Below are 1,486 nucleotides of genomic sequence, written 5' to 3'. Positions count from 1 at the left end.
GATAGAAAAGGATAGAATATGCATGTAGAGTTCCTTAATACTGGTACCTCCTCTCACTTAGCACCACCTCAAAGGAGGGGTCTTCTCCCTGACGTAGGGACTGAAACAGAAGTTCTGACCTGGTTAACATATGAAGGTAAATCAAAAAGTAAAGGCAAAATACATTTAACAGCTTTAATAGAAGTAACTGTGAGCATTTGCACATATCACTTTTCCACATAGTACCTTTGCAAGATGCATTTGTTGTATCATTCAACTACTCCAAGCCATCTGGTCTTCCATTCCTGCAAGCCAGTGCTCCTTCCATACACATCACTTTGTAACACAGGTTTGTGTTTTCCTTTCTCCTTCTTTTTCCTATGATTCCACTAAACTTCTCTTCCCTATCTTATTCCCCATTTCAGATCATCACATAGCTCAAGACCACACTGCCATTTTCTGCTTTCATCACGTCACCAACCACTTTGTCTTCTATCTTCTCCTTAGCTCTCAAATTTCAATATTTTCTTCCTTTCATTCAATCATCTCCATTTTGTCTGAGTCCATTCCATCTTCATTACTGTTGTCATACCTCCCCTACTTTTCTTCATACTCTTACTCCTTCTCCTCCTCCCTGCCCCTCCAAATCAAATCTCACCCTAGCTGTGCAGATCAAACTACAACCTAATCTAAGGAAATACTTTTTTTTTTGTATAAAAAGGGTGATAGATGCATGCAATAGATTCCTGGTAGAGGTGGTAGAGACAAAGACTGTGTCTGAATTCAAGAAAGTGTGGGACAGGCATGTGGGATCTCTTAGGGAGAAGAGGATATAGTGAATGCTGTGGATGGGCAGGCTGGATGGGCCTTATGGCCTTTATCTACCATCATGTTTCTATGAATTTTGATGGGAAAGTCCATTGGTCACAATTTTAAATTGTGGCAGGAAAAAGGCTGGAAACTTTGAGAGGAAAGGAAAAGGCATGTATCCTTGGCCCCGAACCTTCAAGATAGCATGGGACAAGCATGTGAGATCTCTTAGGGAGAAGAGAAATTAATGGATGGTGGGGAAGGGCAGGCAGGATGGGCCATTAGACTTTTATCTGCCGTCATGTTTCTATGCTTCTATGTTTTTGTGCTAAATTTCTTTTGGATGAGTGGTTGCCATGCTTTGTTTATGGAGAGCCCTTTATCTCCATTGACGTTATTGGGGTGTCTTGGTATCTCTATTGCCTCTTTCATTCTTCTCAGCCACCAACTGTCTTCTTTCATCAAAACTTTTGTATCCTCAAATCTAATCGTATGACTGCTTTGGCATGGAGGGCTACAGCTGATTTTTTGGGGGGTTGCTTAGCTTGTGGTGTCTCATGCGCTTTTGTAGCCTTTCCTTTAAATTGCGTCCAGTTTCACCAATGTATGATTAGCTGCAAATGCATGGGATTTTGTACACTCCAGGGGTTTGGAGCAGGGGTAGCCAGTCTTTCACATGTGTGAGTGTGAATGCAAG

The sequence above is a fragment of the Geotrypetes seraphini genome, chromosome 3, assembly GCF_902459505.1.
Source record: "Geotrypetes seraphini chromosome 3, aGeoSer1.1, whole genome shotgun sequence".
NCBI classification, from domain to species: domain Eukaryota; kingdom Metazoa; phylum Chordata; class Amphibia; order Gymnophiona; family Dermophiidae; genus Geotrypetes; species Geotrypetes seraphini.
Note: the sequence above shows the minus strand (reverse complement) of the source record.